General features: G+C 36.6%; 1 protein-coding gene across 2 annotated transcripts in view; it reads right to left on the reverse strand.

The window, feature by feature from the left end:
* Nucleotides 1–18,935, reverse strand: part of DGKA (diacylglycerol kinase alpha) — an 858,181-nt gene that overhangs the window by 388,873 nt on the left and 450,373 nt on the right. The window lies entirely within an intron of this gene.

The raw sequence follows: 18,935 nt of genomic DNA on the forward strand, positions 1-18,935 counted from the left end.
TTCTGACTCACCAATACAGTCTTAAGCATTAAAAGAAAAGAGACATGCATCTGAAGCACATTTCCTTGGGCCTCCTCTGAAAATGGTTATCTGTCCCAGTCAGAATTTCCTGGTAAACAAATGTTAAATAAATAAATACATAAATAAATAAATTAATAATCACTTAACATGTTACTTTACTGAGCATTGGTTCCTCAGCTTTTTAACAATAGTTCTGTTGCTTCTACCTACTTATACAGAGGGAAGTTTAACATTTGACTGCAGTTCAAATTTTAATTCAATAGACAACTAAGGGCATCAAAACAAAACAAAACTCCAGGAGACCACTGGTTGTTTTATTTTCCTGTGACACTAGGTCTGCTCCCTCTGCTGTGTCTTAATTCACCTGGCCCCATTTTGCTTGACTATCTATCCCCGTTTCATACCCACACCCATATCACTATACTTACAATCAACTAAAGTGCCACCTCCTTGTGATACCCATCAGTCAAAAACAACTGGCCACCAATCAAAGCTATTGAACAATGACTTTCAAATACACCACTCTATCCATTTACAATAGGGCCTCCACCAGAATACCCCACCCAAAAAAAAACCCCAGCCCGGCCCTCATACCCAACAATGAAAATGTGTCTATAAAGCTACCGAGAGTTGTAAATGCAAAATGAAAGAAAAAATTTATTTTAAAAGATAGAGCACTGATGCCATTGGACCTATGTCAGTCTCAACATGGAGGTAAACACAATAGTTATATGACATTATATACGCAGTGAATGACAAAATGCTATATTATATTTATATAAAATACAAAGTGAATATTAGCAACATCAGTCACAATAACAATATTACTTACTATCACAGCACTCAAACCACAAGAAATGCGATGCCAATAAGCCAAGCTGACACTCCTTGCATACAGATAAAACATTTAGCTCAGCAACGACTCACCTAACTTCTAAACAAACCAACACAGAACTATGTCATAACTCATTCTGTGTATGAATATATTAGAACTAAAGGTATTTATTACCCTTCATAAAGATCAGTACAATCCCAAAATATATAGGAAATGGCATGATATACTTAAATTGACTTACTAACTGATAGCTTAATAAGTTAGAATATTATCAAGTTACCAGGAAATATTCAGTTACAACCTAGCCATAATACCCTTACAAATTATCATAGGATTTGGGTCTAAATCAGAACATCGAAGTTTTAAAACTTCGAATGGTCTAATATCGACCCGTTCTGAGTGAACGCTAAAAATAGCGAAGCTGCAGAACACTGAACTCTTTCCTAGGGAAAGAATTCAGTTGGCCGGTTCTGTGGCTTCACTATTTTCAGCACTGTGGTGGAAATTTACGGGTCAGGTTCAGGTAAGTGTGCGATTGTGTGGTTGTTAGGATTAGGGCGTGGGTTAGGACATGGGTTAGGTGAGTTAGGGTTAGGGCAAGGGTTAGGGCACGGGTTAGGTGAGTGTGCGATAGTGACGGACCTTAGGGTTAGGGTTTGGGTTAAGGGAAGTGGACAGATAGTAGTGTATGTACAGTTTAGTGTAGGGTTAGTAGTAGGATTATAAGTGTATGTGTGTGGACTGGTGTTTTTTAGGTGTGCTTGTGTTGTGTGTATGTGTTTCGGAATAGCAAATGTTTTCCCAAGGAAAAATTTCGCTGTTCTGAATGTTCGATATTATGTGGTTTAAAATTTTAGGTTCGATGAAATAGCGTTCGCTATTTTCATCTTTCAATAGTGTGATATAAACGCTAGGATTCATGTCTAGTTGGCGAAAGTAGTTTTGGAGAAGACAAACAAATCAAAAACTGTTTGATGAAACTACCTTTGTTGAACACTAGAACAATTTTTGCAAAGTGGCAAGCATCCTTGCACCCCTTAGGGGAACAACCTCATACACACCCCCTGGACTTGTACATACCAACTTCAAGGTCTTATAACAGTGGAGAAAAAGGCAAACTTGACTGTTAGCAAAAGTACTTTTGGCAAACTGCATTTGTTCTTTTTGCATTTGCTGAAACTACCTTTGTTGATGTGGTCTACTCCCATTATTACAGTGTCTATTAAACATCAATTATAATACACATTCCAACTTAAAATGTTCTAACCCAAATACTGGAAAAATATTAAAGCCTATATAAAAATGTGGAGCAATTCCAAACTTCTCTATACCACTACAATCCTGACTAAACTGTGATATGGCTAAATGCCCACCTCAGGAATTTGGAATTTGTACTCAGTGACTATAATATCTTTAGAAAAGACAGATGCCATAAAGGTGCAGGGGGAATGGACATAGTAGAAAAGATGATGTAAATTACACCTTAAGTGATAACCAATGGCCTCAAGAAATAAAAGAGAAAAACTGTTGTCATAACCATACCGGTAGAGTCACACAGATCATTCAGAATACTCACATATGTACATTCCTCTGAAGAAGCCCCTAACAATATGTGAAGACATCTTAACTGGCTTTTAAACAGTGCTAACTCTAAAGTCATGTGTGCCAATGATATAAACTTGAACTGTCTACATCAAAGAAAATTGTGAACAAATTCTTCTACATGATCTGTCTCAAGTCATATCCTTACCAACGACTGATTTCAAAACAGCTAGCCTCTTATATAATTGCTAAGGCATCCAAGTCAACTAGCATCTTTATACTGGATCCTAGGATCTGATGCAAATCATATACTCTTCACTAGTATCCTTGCTAACTCATTGAGTGACCACTACCCTATGTTCACTATTTAGAACCAATGCAAACCAAAAAAGTAATAGAAATCGAACTGCATTCTTCTTCAAGACTACTGACAAGAACCTACATGATTCACTTTATCCAATTAATAGATTAGAGGCCTTTCAAACTACTCACAACTGCAGGAGATACATTTCTTTTTATTCCACTATTACTGGGATCTTAAATAGCCTGGCCCCACTAAAATGTATCAGAATCTACAAACATATTTCAGCCTTGGAGGATACCAGAATTAAGACAGAATATGACTACCAAAGACAATGTGTGACATACTAAAACTAATTATAATTCCTTAATAAGAAATTTGCATAATTTGGACAGGAATAATTTGACAGCTGAACAATGTTACAATAGACTTCTTTCCAGTGTTGAGGAAACAATAACTTATAAACCAGCTAAATCAAGAAAGAACCTTCCTTACTAGTGGAAGTTCAGATTACATATTCTGTATAAGAAAAAGAAAAAAAAATCCTGTCAAAATACAAAAAGTACCTTAATATGTTGAATAAAATATTAAATAATTGTGCCAGAGAATTAAAACAATTGGTTAAACATGAAAAAAAAGATAAGCTAGCAAAAACCCAAGTAATAACACTTTTTATAAAGATAAAAATCATAACAGTAATCATCCCTTTCCAGTGTTAGAATTAAACGGCAGGGTTGTGAGAATCAACATGCATAGCAAATATATTTAATAAATATTGCACACTTATTACATTTCTCAATTCTAAAGTCAAGGAATTTATGATTGATTATGATGCCGACCAAAGTACTTTTTGCCCTGAATTACCTATAATATGGTAAAATATGTACTGAATAAAATCAACATATCTACTTCATGTGGCCCAGATAACATCTCCACCATATTAAAAGTTAATTTGAAAAACATACTTGAATAAGTCTTGAAAGTCATAGTTAAACTTTTATAATTATGCACAGTATTAAAAATCTACTGCCAATCATTAGCGGACCGGAGTTCCGCTGTGGCGACCCCTAACTGGGAAAAGCCAAAAGATACAACATTGAAACAATGGAAATACTCTACAGTGACTCCAGTGTATAAAAAAGTAATGAATAAGAGGGACAGAATTACAGACCTATAAGAGGGACAGAATTACAGACCTATAAGAGGGACAGAATTACAAACCTATAAGCCTGACTTCACTTTTAGAAAAGTGTTTTTGAAGATGTCTAATAGATGTTCTCTATAAATATAATACTTCTGGATTAGATTAGATTATCCTGCATGGCTTCATCAATGTCATTTAACCCTTATAAACATAGTTTTTTATGAAAAGATTGCTAAAGCATTTGAAACTGGATTAAGTTCTGGAGCTATTTTCTTTGATCTAAAAAAATTCATTCCTTGTCTCATCTAGTAATTTATATAGTATTAAGAGAAAAATATATAAATCCTTATTTGATTAGACGGAAAACTACTTGGTTAATAGGCTGGACACGTAGTATCAATTAAAGGAATTAATCAAACCCTATGAGTGTATTTTTGAAGTTCCCCAAGGAACTGTTTTGGTTCCACTGCTAATTATTATGTTTGTTTGTATAATACCATTAAATAAACATTGTTGGCCATGAAAATATGTCAATGACTACAACACTGGCTTTTTAACCAGTAATGAAAATGTTTATGTTAACATTAATCCTTACATGCAACAAAACCTTTACTGGGCAGACAGGGCAGGCTTAGCATTTAATAAGAAGTACAACATTATGCATATAAGCAATAAAAAATGAGTACTCTTACATTCATTTAAATTAGCAGAAGGAGACAATGGAGACCGAAGATTGATGAGATCTGTGAGTATCTCTTTTGAAAACCACGTTCAGTCCATAAAATATAAAGCACTCTAGCAAATTTGGATGATAACTATTTGAAATGTCAGAAACTACTAAAGTGAGTTCCCAAAACATGGATACTGAATGGCCAAAATAATGCACTTACATATATTAAGTTAGAGATGGCTATTTCTTGGGATAACCCCTTTTCTCTGAGGAATGGTAATCTTTGAGTTAGTATATATAAATCTGAGTGTGGGAGAGGGGGGCTTGCCCCCTGCAAAAAAGAAGATGGATGTTCGTGATTCACTCTTCTCCTGCAGTTTTTCAGAATGTCAGCACTCGGCATTTGAAGTGCTGATATTTCACTAGGAAACCAAACTGGTTACATATGACTTCTAGAGATGACACGTGCTTAGTTATATCATTTGCAGTTTAAGTTAGACCTATATTAGAATATCCTAAAATACATAAAAAAATAAATAAAAAGCAAATGCAATAAATGAAAACTTTGTATTCCTTAAAGTTGTAGTAACCAAGCAAACAATTCAGACAAAACGACAAATAAATAATAAACCAGATAATAGAAAAATCTTATTCCACAAAAAAAAAACAAAACACGCGCTGGCTTTCACCCATTATAGGCTTTTTTTTCTTGTAGTTTGTGTGTGTACCACCACTCTTCTATATATATGCTGGGTTAATGAGTGATTATAATTATGTATGATTTAAATAAAATAAATCACCATACTTTCTTTGTTTAAAAATATATACATTTAAAAACTCTTTAAACATGCAGTGATAATAAATATTCAAAAATAAAAAAAAAATAAAAAATCATTTAAAAACTTAATAGTGTTGCCCTTTTTATTATTTGAATATGAAACTACGTTAAAATTATTAATAAATACTTGTTGTTGCTGTTGTGTGTAAATGATTAATATTATAACTAAAAAAAAAAAAAAATAATTACATTATTTAATATTTACCCTATATAAACATTAAAGCAACACTAATATTAAAATCAAATTATAAAATGTGTTTTATACACGTGCTCAAACCTAGACAAGTTGTTGCAAGTAAGTAATACAATTTAAAATCACACATACACACTTGCCATGCCATAAAGTGCAAAAAAGAAAAAAATAAAAAAATACAAAAATGTTTAACAAAATCGCTTTAGAAAAAGAGGTATTAATTTGAAGGAAAAGGTACTTATGCATGTGTGCAATGCAATCAAGCAATGCAATTACATTAAATATAAAGAAAATTACCATCCCCTCTAGGTGTACTATAACATCCAAAGAGTATTTTTATTTTTTTATATTGGCAACACAACGGGAACTTAGGACGTAGGATATACAGAACAATGTGTATGTATCCCGTTTTTTTTTTTTTTTTGTAGTAGTTCATGATAAGAGGATAAGAGGGAAGAGCTTGAGAAAAAAAAAATTAAAGAGTTTGGCAGCTGAGGCTTGACGAGCTACAAAGAAGCCCTGGTTTAAATGATGGAATTAGAATTAGTTTGTATTTTGAAAGACAGGCACAGTAAATTATAAGCTATAAATCAAATGAATCTTTATGTACTCCTATACACAAACATTTTTGTATTTTTTGTATTTTCTGCATTTTTTGCACTTATGGCATGCAAGTATGTATGTTGTGATTTTTAAATTGTATTACTTTTTGCAACAGAAATTAGGTTTAGGCACAAACACATTTTATTTACATTATTTTTAATTTTAATTTTTTATTTTTTAATTTTTTATTTATATATAATATAATAATGTAATTATTTTTATTTTTATTTTATTTTTATTAATTACAATATTACAACAGCAACACACAAGATTAATTAATTATTTTAATTAATTATTTAAGTTAATTCAAATAATAAAGGATCAACTACTATTAAGTTTTTTTTTAGTATTATTATTAAAAACAACAGATGTAATGCAAATGATTTTTTTTTATTTTTTTTTTTTATTTTTATTTTTTGAATATATTTATCACTGTTGATAAAAAAGCACATGTTTAAAGAGTTTTTAAATGTATATATTTTTAAAACAAAGAAAGTACTCATTAACCCAGCATATATATAGAAGAGCTGCACAATAATAAACTACACTACTGAAAGCCCTGCTATAAACGGTGAAAAAGCTGGGTGCGCTGTTGTGGTCCGCTTGTAAATTTTTTTTTATTTATCGTCTGGTTTATTATTTTGTCGTGAGGACTTTCAGAATTGCTGGTATACTTGTTACAACTTTAAGGAAGTGGAATACAAGATTTTCATTTATTGCATTTGCTGAAGTATTTTACAACACTCCAGGGTGAGGATTTTGGTCTATACACTTTTTGCTGTTTCTTCGTTGTGGTTTGCTGCATTTCCTATATTAGAATATAACAATGTCTTCAGTATGTACATAAAACTGGACAACTTAATAGTATTGAGCAAGTACAAAGAACATTTACTAAAAAATATACAGAACTCAATAGAATACAGGAGTAGATTTAGGACACAATCTCTACTCACTACATTACAGACATATATGAGGAAAATTAACTTTTCCATTGAATGTATGACAAGTATATTTGAGAGCAGACAGTCATGTGTTCTAAAACAGATGAACGCAATAATTTAAGACTCATTACACCATTTGCAAGAACAAAACTAGTATATTCATATATTACCCTTGGAGTTATTAAAGGAACAAAAGGCTTAATATAATAAAACCAGCAAAGAATATTAAAGAGTTTAAAAGACTATTGGATTTATGGGTTGGTGTTCTTGTCTATGATGCTACTATTCAGGAGACTGTATTCCTTGATGGCCTTATGGCCAGAACACTAAAACAAAACTTATAAAATTATAAATCCTGGTTTGATAAGGATCATTTTGGATACCCAAGGAACAAATACAAGTCTATGATAAAAATGTTTTAAAAATATGATATTTTCATACTATAAATCCATCAAACAGCTGTCTCAATGAATTTTGGCACCCCGGAGACAAACTACTAAGATAAAGTACCAAAAACACCCCATCAACATCTCCTAATTCTGACCACATATTTACTACAAATATACAAACTTCTGTGAGACAGCCATGCCTACCATGTCCACATTACCTCCCTTTTCAACAGTTCAACTGCATGAAACATTTCACTTAACGGAATTAAGCCTATCCACAGTAAGAAAGCAATTTCCAAGAAAATGAAACAATCAGGCTCAACAGGTTCAGCTAGACTTCCCCAAAAATTCATAAAAATGGGAGCACAGCACACATCACTATATGGTCTTGTATCTCATAAACAGATGTATGACAGAAGGTGCTTTACTCTTTCTGGAAAGAACACATATTATCCCTACACCCAAAGGCAGCATTGCTAACGAACCCACCAGTTACATCTGTGTAGCTATAACTTAACATACTATCCACATCAAGCGAACAAGCAGTTCATTAACAGCTCCCAAACAGGTGTTAGAATTCATCCGGTTTCAACAGCATGTTTGTTATCTAGGTTATTTAGTATCCACGTTAACCCCAAACAGTCTTTATAAGAGATAAAATCAGCTTAGGTAAAGTTAAAGCAGGCTTATTCTTAGATCTTTCTAAAATATTGCAAACAATTAGTCATACAGAGCTTTTAAACAGTCTGACTGACACAAATGGCTACCCTCTCAGTACACATTCATCCGATAACTATTAAGTCAATAGAAAATTCCGAGTCAGATAGTACCAAGAAACCTCAAGCTAGTACACCGCCAACAAAGAACTTCTCCTGGGTCATTATTAATGCCTGTTCTGTTCAGCCTCTGCTCAATGCCTGATCTCTGTAACAACTGAGAGAGTATTCCATATGTAGATAATGACAGCTCTCCTGTGTTCTGGCAAACATCAGCCCAAAGTCAGCTACGAGCCAGACTGATACTATTAGAAATGTGACTTCACAACTCACCAAAAATAGCATTCTCTTACTCTGTTCTAATCACTACAAAAGCAAATTTACCCAAAAAAATTGAAATCAGGACAGAATCCAGCACTTAATTCAGTGTAATGTCAAAATTACATATGTTGGGGCAATATTCAATGGAGCTTTTATTTCAGAATACCAATGTACACCAAGGTCAAAAGGTGCAATATCTCACTGTGCAGTCTTTACAAAATCAGATATTACCCAACACCTGCAACAAAAAGTAAATTAATGACATCTTTTATCTACTCAAATCTATTTCATGTCTGTATTGCTCACACTGAGATCACAGCAAACTTATTCCCAAGCTTGACAAACATGATAAGACAGGAAAATTCTTCCTTGGTTTTGGGCACAGAATTAATTGCACCCTCCTTCGGGAACTATCTTGGCCTTTATTTAAATATAAATGTTAATACTTCCTCCTCTCTTATGCATATAAATTCGGTTGCTCCACGGCCTGTCCAGTGCAAAGTGTACAAGGAACCAATTTACTATGCACAGCTTTGTGAAGAGGAATTCTCTAATTGCTGTTTTCATTGGAAATTACTGCTGCTGAAATTTTTGAGCATGTCCCTGAAAATATTCCTTTCTTTTGTGTGACTGTTGTTAGTGTATATAAGTTCATAATGTGAGAGGATGCGAGGGAGTTTGTCCTCCTGCAAAAAAAAGCAGATAGAAAGTTCTTTTACAGAGATGATTTCCTGACCATATGGGTTTAGCGAGTTTATTCCTTGCTGAGTTCTAGAGGTGAAATGAAAACCATAAATTCATCTTTCCCAGCCTAAGGTATCCCATTATGTCAGGCTGTTCACATTCTATGCTCTTCACAAAATAGGTATAAAAACATCCAGATCCCATAAATTTTGGAGATTCCGTGTACAAAACAATTTATAGGTAAGCTATAGAATAAACTACACTGTAAAATCATTAACCTTGGTAGTTTTACTACTCTTCTGAAAACAGTTAATATACTATATAAATCAAACCAAATATAAGTTATTTATCCCTTATTCCTCCACACCAAAATGCTTTTCAAACTGCTGGCTACATGTTAATTTAGATTTATCAGTATAATGTATGTAAGTGTACAAATGATCTTCTGATATCTCTACAACTTATACTAATCCACGCTGCTAATAAATACGCTATTATACATACTCACGCTACTCTTACATCCCCATGTTTTTACTACTATATAATCTTTCTCTATTTAGCTTTATTTAAAATTTACATTTACTATGACTAAGTTGTGTTTCCAAACTACTATTAATGTATTACATTGTTACTAACCCACACCTCATTTTAAAATACACTGAAACAGCACTTTTCTAAATTCAGTTTCAGTAGTTTTAATATGCAAAAATATTTTAAGGTAGCCTCTGACTTACATAACCTTATCCATTCATCTGTATTCCAACACCGTAAGTGGGATTCCACATGTGTCACTTTATGTAAATTCTCTATGTTGTTGTTGTGTCTTTCGGCTTAGCCCGGTTAGGGGTCACCACAGCGGAACTCCGGTCCGCTAATGTTTTGGTAGTGGATTTTTACATGGCGAGTTACCAGTCCTGACGCACAACCTTCAACGAAGGCATGTCCATTCACGCATGCCTCCACACAGAAGACGCTCTAGCTGAGAATCTAACAGGACAACGTCTTGCTGTGAGGTGACAACGCTACCGCAGCACCACTAATTTTAATCATTTACATACTCCATTTGTAACCAAGACGAAGTTGCCTTGATTATTTGACAGCTGCTATGTTTTCTTTTTTCTCCCCCCTCTTCCCACGATTACCCAGTGCCTCCACTACCTGCACCCAGTAAGCCTGTTTGGTTCTCCTCAGACTGTCAGCCAGGCCCATTCATTCCCCACAGAGGAAGAGAGCCCTATAGGCCATTTGTTTCTGACTGGGGCAATGGCCTAATCGACTAATTTGTTACCCTTGGAAGTGAGAGTATGCCGTTAGGTAGCAGGACAATCTTCACTTATTTGGAAGGACAGCCTAACTCTCAGCCCCTCTGTGGTTGTGATATATCTGTTTGCCTGCTGACAGGAGTTACCATTCATGCTACTTTCACAAGATGGAGCTGCTGTTAATGCAGGCCTGAGGAAGGTGTGGTCATTCAGTCTAACATGAGAACCAGCCATGGTTTCACCCTCATGACAGGTATAATCATTTTCCCCATACAAGATCCAGCACGTCACTAATCAAACCCAATCTCATGGGTTATAATTTGGGATTAATACCTTTATGACATAAGAGCTGGCTTTTTTGGCTTCCCTACCTCTCTGACTATGACATCCTATTCCCCTATCAGCTGATTCATTCCTCTCACACATTGTTGTTACTGGAAAGGAGGTTCAGCCAAATGCTGCTGTGACTCTGCAGATGCCCCCCCCCCCAAGGAAGAGTGTGACCTTATGGTCCATTAGCCTGAAGACTGCTGAACTGGAAGAACCCTCATCTGTCACCTTGTTTAATCAGGCAGGAGTCCAGCCAAATCTATTTATTTATTGCATTTGTTTACCAGGATAGTCTGACTGAGCAGAAAGTTACACCTTTTTCAGCTGAGGCCTGGGGAGAAAAGCTTCAGAAAAATTCTGACATAACATAAAGAACATAGTAAATTGAGGTATGCAAGTAATCAACAAACATATAAAATTTAACAGAGTCTCATTAATTAATATCACCATCATGCAATGAGCTATGAAACTTTTTCCAAGGAGAAAAACTCTGAAAAATACATTACATAAAGAACAGAAAACAGAAGTATATAAGTAATCAGCAGAGGCATACAAGTAATCAAGAAATATGCAACGTTTAAACAGAGTATCATTAATTAATAACAGCAGAATCTGAAGAACTATGGAATATATTTCTAAAGGAACTTGGTAGAGGAGAGAAAAGGAGAAAAATGGAGGATTCATTTTAAGAGGTGAGAAAGCATGTATCAGGATAAGTCGAAAGAAGAAGGAGATGTACTGGACAAGGAGGAGATTGTGAACCAATAACTGAGGATATAGTGCTTAGAAAGAAAAGGCGAAAGTAAGGGACAGTAAAATTTATCATTCAGGAGTTGCGCATGTACAGATCCAGGTATCTTTTAAGTATTTTCTTGTTTGTGACTTAAAAGAGTTAGTGTTTACTGTGTTTCTTAGACTGAGAGGAAGGGAGTTCCAAATTTTGCCCAGGAAAGAGAAGTACAAAGAGTCATCAGCGGAGTTGTTGGCTTTTGTAACAGTTAATAATACTATGTCAGTGGATCTCAGCTGTCTACTTAAGTTACAGAGTTGGAGAATATTTATCAAACTTGGGCATTTGTCTGGATAATAGATGAGTTTATGGGAAGAGACTAGTTGGAAATGTGTAAGGTAATGCCATATCTCTAACCAGTGAAGATTATTTAAGGCCAGAAAGTGATCTGTCCTACAGTGAATAGCAACACAATTCACCACCTTATTATGGCACTGTTCCACAACTGACCACCTTACTTATACCACTGTATCACAACTCACAACCTTGTTATAGCACTGTTTCACAACTCACCACCTTCTTATAGCACTGTTCCACAACTCACCACCTTGCTATAGCACTGTTCCATAACTCACCACCTTGTTATAGCACTGTTTCACAACTCACCACCTTGTTTTAGCACTGTTCCACAACTTACCACCTTACTGATAGCACTGCTCCACAACTCATCACCTTGTTATAGCACTGTTCCACAACTTTTCACTTTCTATAGCACTGTTCCACAACATGCCACCTTGTTATAGTACTGTTACACAACTCACAACCTTATTTATAGCACTGTTCCACAACTCACCACTAATTATAGCACTGTTCCACAACTCTCCACCTTGTTATAGCACTGTTCCACAACTCACCACCTTGTTATAACACCAGATAGCTTCCAAAACCTCAGGGCACCTTCCATGCACCCAAACTGTCAAGTTTCTCACGCTGAGCTGATTAAAAGATAAGTTTGGGCACAAAGCCTTTCAGAACTTTCCTGCCAGCAGACAGAGGGAGGCTGAGCCCTGGATGGACAATGCTAGGAATAACAAAAAATTAAATATTCACAACCTGGCATAAAAAAATACCAAAAAACAAGAGGGGTGGAGGGAGGTCGGCAGTGGCAACTGCAGCAGTGATCAGTCAAACATCTACTATTATGGTAAGTGTAGTTTATACAACTGTACTATGCTCTTCATATTGATTGCAGCTGTAGTAGCCTTGGCTATATGGGTAAACTACCTTAGCTAACTATACTTGGGAGGAGGAAGGAGAAGGGACCGGCAGCTCATGGACAATGGTCCTAGAAAAGCTTGATCTAGACCTAAAGAAGGAATCAAGCTTTTAGTGCTTTGTAAAAGTATGTACAGAGGACCAAGAAGCAGCTTCTAGAATACTTCTAGAATCCAACACTTTCTAAAAAAGTCATAGATGAAGCCAAGGCCCTGTTAGAGTGGGCTTTGACCCTGCCTGGAAAAGAAATGTCATGGTCAGTACAACAAAAGGTGATAGCCTTAGACAATCACAGTTTGTCTCTTCTTCTTACCTTCACAAGAAATGAACAACTGATCCAAAGATCTGAAAGATTTAGTTCTGCCTAGATAATACCTGAACTGTCTGTGGATATCCAAGGTATGGAGTATCCTGTCTCCCTCAATTTTAGGTTCAGGAAATAAAACAGGGAGATGGGTAGTTTAGCTTAAAGTAAACTCAGATACCACAGTAGGCATTAAAGAAGGATTAGTTCTCAAATAAACCCTGCCCTTATGGAAAAAGAGGAAGGATTAAGTCACCATTACAGCTTGCAACTCAGATATTGTTCTTGCAGAGGTCAAAATGATCATTAAAACTGTTTCCATGTTAAGAAGCTCAAGTCAACCAGATTAGCTGGTTCAAAAGTAGCAAGTGTTAGCTTCTTTAACACAGAATTAAGATCCAAATGAGGGACCACTGGTTTTCTTGGAGGTATTATGAAAAACCCCCTTCAAGAATATTTTGACATGACACTGCCTTTAAAGAGGAGGATCTATGGACAGACATGCTGAAATGGCTGATAAATGAATCTTGATAGAGGAATAAGAAAGGCCATAGGATAGTGACTCACACAAATATAGTAAAACCAGAGAACAAACAGCACTGAATGGGTACTGGTTATGTTGCTGGCACAAACTAGAAAACCTTACCATTTGCTAATATATGATTATCTAGTAGCAGGGTTTCTTGCCCCCATTAGTACCTGGCACACATACTCAGCAAACAGGTGCCTAAAGGAATTAAGACCCTATCATGCGGCAGGCAACTGAAAATGATTGATGTTGGGGGTGTGTGAGCAAATCTATTTTGTGAGGAAGCTTGTGGTACTTGCCCCTGGCCATTTCCAAAAGAAGGGAGAACTACAGTTGTCTGGGCCAGAAGGAAGTCACCACAATAATCTTGGGGGATTCCTTCAGAATCTTAATAAGTATCATGGATATTAGTGGACATGGTAGAAAGACATACAGGGACACTCTTGTCCAAAGAAAAGAAAGGACATCTGTCTTCCAGGCCTTCTTGTATGGAGTCCTGGAACAGAATGTTGCAGTTGATTGTTCAGAGAGGAGGCATATGGGTCTACCTGAGGAACTCCCGACAGATGGATAAAATCTTAGAAGACCCCCCCCCCCAAGATTTAGTTTCTATTTGTGAAGATTTGCCTTGGACCTACTCAACATGTCTGTCACACAGTTTTGTTCTGATGGAATGTAGGATGCCTGTAGAGTCAGAATGTGCTGTGAGGTTATATCCCAAGCTAATATGGCTAGTCTACGGGGGGGTGGGGGGGGGTTATGACCTAATTTTGCCTTGCTTGTTGATGTACCACATCACTGTCCCGGAGACCAAAGATGGTTCAGAGAATTAAGTGCCTTGACTGGGGCAAGCATCTCTGATATTTATGTACTTACATCTGTCCTTGGACTCAAACTTCCTGCACTTTTATCTCTCCTGAAAATGCCCCCCAGTGAAGTCTGAAGCACCTGTGGTAACCAACTTCTGTGAAGCAGGGAGGGAGAAGGGAAGACATTGAATTAAGCATATCTGTTGTCTCTAACAAGTACTTAGCAGCAGAGGAGTCAACTAAGTCTACAGCTGCTGGGTCAGGTTTGGAAATAGTGTATAAAAGTTTAAAAGACTGAAGAACTTTACACATCCTATTTGCCTTTCTAAGGACAGCTGGCTGACTATCAGGAAAACTGCAGGCAGTAAGACACATCCTCTAAGGCAGTTAAGACAGGAGGAGTGGGTCTAAGTTCTGGAAAATTCTTCTATAAAAACTCATAGTATTTTTTGAGGGGCTGAGAAACCTCAGAGTTCTCCCACTGAAAACATGTGGGCATTTTAACAATTGTCTGACAGAAAGAGAAACCCCCACAGGGAGAATCAGAAGAAAAGCTCTCCCTCTGAGTCTGAATCAGAAATCTGAGTACAAAACCCTGAATCTGTCCCTGCATCTTCCTGTTCAAATTCAGAATCTCGAATCTCTTCAGGAAAGGAGGCCTCCACCTTTCTTTACCAGAAAATACTCTACAAGAAGGATCAGTAGCCTGAATTAAGTCCTGAGCCAGTCCAAGTAAACTATTCCTATCCAAAGAAATTTGAGGAGGAGTAGATACATCCAAAAAACACAAATGTAGACTTTGCACTTAAGGTCCAGCTTCACAGCAAATTCCAACAGCAAAAACAGATGATCTGGACTACCAGGCTGATAAAAACAGTTGTTTAATAAAATGCAGTAGGTTAGCACCTTCAGGTTTAAAAAAAACCCTTCTTCAGACAACATAGAAAAGTTATGAACACCTTTTAAAATACATAACAGCCAATCAAAGACTCAGTAAAAAGCCCTCCTCTTTTTTAAAAAAGGCTTGATAGGAATGACACTATTCAGGTCAGGTGCTCTATCAGCACCCAGATTGATTAGCCATCTAGTTTCACTACATTCTGTTATATTTCTCAAATCACCCCCCTCCTGGTTGGATGAATAACCTGGAAAACCATAAAAGAAAATACGTGCCCAGGGTACTGCTTTACATACTGATACAGGGCATTATGTGTATTGGCTGTACATATAGCTGACATACATTGTAACACCCTGTCTTTCAATCTACGGTTTGATTTTACCGACATAAAATGAACAACATTGCAAATACAGTCAGCCAAGTATATAATATTGCTGGTCAGTCAGCATATTGTTTCAATGAATAGCTCTTTCCAGACAGTGGATTGATGAATGTGTTGTTATGTCTAATATATTGACAAGTTTTGGAATGTCTTCAGGGAAATGTCCCTTGTCGCCCCATGACAGGTTTCCTAATCCCCTGTTGGTCTGTACAGAGTAAATCCTTTAAATTCTTACTATGTTTGAAACAAAAGGTGGGTTCTTGAGTTATTAATGCCGTCACTCTGTCATCAGTTAACAAGATTTTCCAGTTTTGGTGAATAATGTCACATATGCCCCCCACATTGTTACTATAATTCAAAGCAAATCAAAGGGGCTGCCTGCTTATATCAGTCTCACTGTCATGCACCTGTACATTTCCAGAAAACCAGGGTTTTGCTTTGTGCAACCTCTCTACTTTATTTTTATTAAATGCCCGCTGTATTATATTCTGATAATATCCCCTTGCTTTTAAGTTCACCAACAGTTCTGCAGACTTCTCTCTATATGTCTCATCATTAGTAGATAACCTAGATGTTCAAAAAAATTGTCCCTGAGCAATATTGTTAAATGTATATCTGGGGTGCATACTATCACAGGCTAGGAGAGTATTCGTCCAGCATTCCTTCCTATATAACACAGTCTCAATCCGTTGCACTGTTTTTCATCACTCGGACATCTAAGGAATCTACAGTTGTATCCGAGAGTGAAATACTAAACCTCAAAAAATCAGCCATTACAAAAGAATACGGCTTGATGGCCATTGAGGCCTTTTTGCAACAAGTACAAATCTTGAATCAAACTGATATTGATAGTGTATGTTTACTGTTAGACTGTGTGTTGAGCAACAATATTTTTATGTACCATAATTGCTTCTATCGTCAGAGCAGGAGGGGGGGGGTGGCCATGGGCACCTCCTGTGCAAACTCATATGCCAACATAGTGTTGGCATATTGGGAGGATCAAGCAATATTCAAGGAAAACCATTTATGGAGGGGGTACCAGAGTTACTATGTCCGTTTTGTGGATGATGTCTTCCTGCTTTGGAAAGGGACACAGGAACAACTTTATGAGTTTGTTACCTACCTGGAAAGCACCACTGATTCTCAGCTAGAGCGTCTTCTGTGTGGAGACATGCATGAATGGGCGTACCTTCATTGAAGGTTGTGCATCAGAGCTGGCAAACTCGGCACATAAAAAATCTACTGCCAATCATTAGTGGACCAGAGTTCTGCTGTGGCGACCCTTAACCGGGAAAAGTCGAAAGACACAAACAAAAGTATTTCACTCTCTGATACAACTATAGATTGCTTAGATGTCTGAGTGATGAAAAGCACAGAGCAACGGATTCAGACTGTGTTATATAGGAAGGAATGCTGGACGAATACTCTCCTAGCCTATGATAGCATGCAGCCCAGATATACATTTAACAATATTGCTCAAGGACAATTTTTTTGAACATCTAGGTTATGTACTAATGATGAGACATACAGAGAGAAGTCTGCAGAACTGATGGTGAACTTAAAAGCAAGGGGATATAATCAGAACATAATACAGCGGGCATTTAATAAAAGTAAAGAAGAGAGATTGAACAAAGCAAAACCCTGGTTTTCTGGAAATGGATGGGGAGGGGTTATTTGAGAAATATAACAGAATGTAGTGAAACTAGATGGATAATCAATCTGATAGAGCACCTGGCCTGAATTGTGTCATTCTTATCAAGCCTTTTTTAAAAAGGAGGAGGGCTTTTTACTGAGTCTTTGATTGGCTGGTATGTATTTTAAAAGGTTTTCATAACTTTTGTATGTTGTCTGAAGAAGGGGTTTTTAAACCTGAAAGCGCTAACCTACTGCATTTTATTAAACAACTATTGTTTTATCAGCCTGGTGGTTCAGATCATCTGTTTTTGCTGTTGGAATTTCCTGTGAAGCTGGACCTTAAGTGAGAAGTCTACATTTGTGTTTTTTTCCCTGTTTCTGACAGTGTGTTCTCTTTGCACACGTGGCTGAACAATATCTTGAGGACATTGAATTGAGTTACCATCCAGTACTGTCTGCTGCTGCCAAAGTAAGTACAGAGAGAATGAAGCAACTTATTGCTACGGATAAGAATCCATTGTTGAATTTAAACTTGGCCAGCATAACTGTGCCCCCTTTGGGGAATAATGAAGAGCTAGAGAGTGAGGTCTCTTTTTTGGAACAACTGAAAGCTTTAGAAAAAGACTTGTAAAAGCTGAAATGCCTCCAGTGGCAAAGACTGCATTTTGAGGCATGTTTGCATTATAAAATCGTTCCTAGAGGCATGAGGGTGCTCTGCATGCCCACATATGGGGAACTGTATCCTACTTTGTTGGCCAAATGGCAGCAGCTTAATCTGGACACTAGTCTTGCTTACATGAAATTGTTGATAGATTTTTTCCTTACCCATGGAGAAAGAACTAGTGAGTTCAGTTGAATCACAGCAGAGACAGATCGAATTGCAATTTAGGAGGAATATCATCAGGTTAAGCTTAATGACCTGTATTGTGCTGTGACAGCCTATGACTCCAAATTGCAACATATTAAAATGAACAAAATTTCAAGAGACTATAAGGATTTTGTGCAGGGGCATATTTTCACATGGCCAAGGGATGTCCCTCCACGGAATCAGCCTTATGTGGCATCTAATCATCAGGGTAATGAACATTCCACCTTAAATTCAGGTGTAAGAGGCAATAGAGCTGATATAGGGATCAGGATGGAAGTGATGACATCATCAAACGTCAATACAGCACCTAGGCAAGACTTTACTGTGGAGGTGATTAACCAGCAGCAGACAATGCCACAAGAGACTTCTAACACCACACAGATGGTGTTAAACAGTACTAATGTGCTGGCAGCTCAACCAAAAACCATGAGCTCCTCTTTTCACATTTTACCTGTACCTGTGAAGAAGAAAGAGAACCTGAACAGAGGTCATTCGTTGAATCACAATGCAAAGAGACGAAAAACATCCAAGTGATTGCCAATGGCAATACAGACTATAATGTATATAATATTTCTGATTATAGTTTATCTGAAGCTGAAAAATATGTTTTGAGCAAGGGACTTGCATTCATTCCAAGTACAGGGGTCAAGTTTTAGTGACTGTGTGTTAGATTTGAGAATGTTTGCAGAAATGTTGAATTGAAATGTATTTATGG

Source organism: Protopterus annectens, chromosome 9.part0 (assembly GCF_019279795.1).
Source record: "Protopterus annectens isolate FY-2018-M chromosome 9.part0, PAN1.0, whole genome shotgun sequence".
Taxonomy (NCBI): domain Eukaryota; kingdom Metazoa; phylum Chordata; order Ceratodontiformes; family Protopteridae; genus Protopterus; species Protopterus annectens.